A 541-nucleotide genomic window follows, 5' to 3' on the forward strand; every position below is an offset into this window, starting at 1 on the left:
GTTCAGCAGTTTTTTGAAGTTGCCATGGCATTGATTCATGCCTTTCATTGATGGGGTGGTGGGAGCAACCCAGCAGGCAGACAGTTTTGAAACCACCACAGTATGAGTTACTCTGGCTGAGACCATTCCAGTATGACAGGGAAAAGGCCAGAGTACGCAGTGGAATGCGTCCTATGTGCATTTCTCTAACGAATAGCTAACGAAGTGTGCTGCGAGATTGGGAGGTGGGGGGTGGAGAGAGAATTTAAGTAGTGGCATTGAATGCCATTTCCGTGCACTTTCTGAGCATTTGCCCCAGTCCTTGTGAATCTGCTGCTTCCCCGGGCATTTAGTTCCTGTCTCCCTGTCAGGCTGAAAGCACCTTGCTGCACTGAGCACTTAAAGGTACATATTATTTGTTCTAAACTCAGACTGGCTAGTTCATCCTGGACCCAGCCTAGTGAGCAAAGGTGTCTGTCAGGAGGAAAAGCTGGCTGCATTGTGCCTCTGAGAGGGGTGTACCTTCTTCAGTATGGCATGCACCTGGGGGACTTTCAGCAGG

The 541-nt window shown here is 49.7% G+C and overlaps 1 protein-coding gene across 1 annotated transcript in view; it reads left to right on the plus strand.

Moving 5' to 3' along the window:
• STAT1 (signal transducer and activator of transcription 1) overlaps positions 1-541 on the plus strand; it is a 33,602-nt gene that overhangs the window by 8,497 nt on the left and 24,564 nt on the right.

This window comes from Lipotes vexillifer, unplaced genomic scaffold (assembly GCF_000442215.2).
Source record: "Lipotes vexillifer unplaced genomic scaffold, Lipotes_vexillifer_v1.1 scaffold903, whole genome shotgun sequence".
In the NCBI taxonomy this organism is placed as follows: domain Eukaryota; kingdom Metazoa; phylum Chordata; class Mammalia; order Artiodactyla; family Lipotidae; genus Lipotes; species Lipotes vexillifer.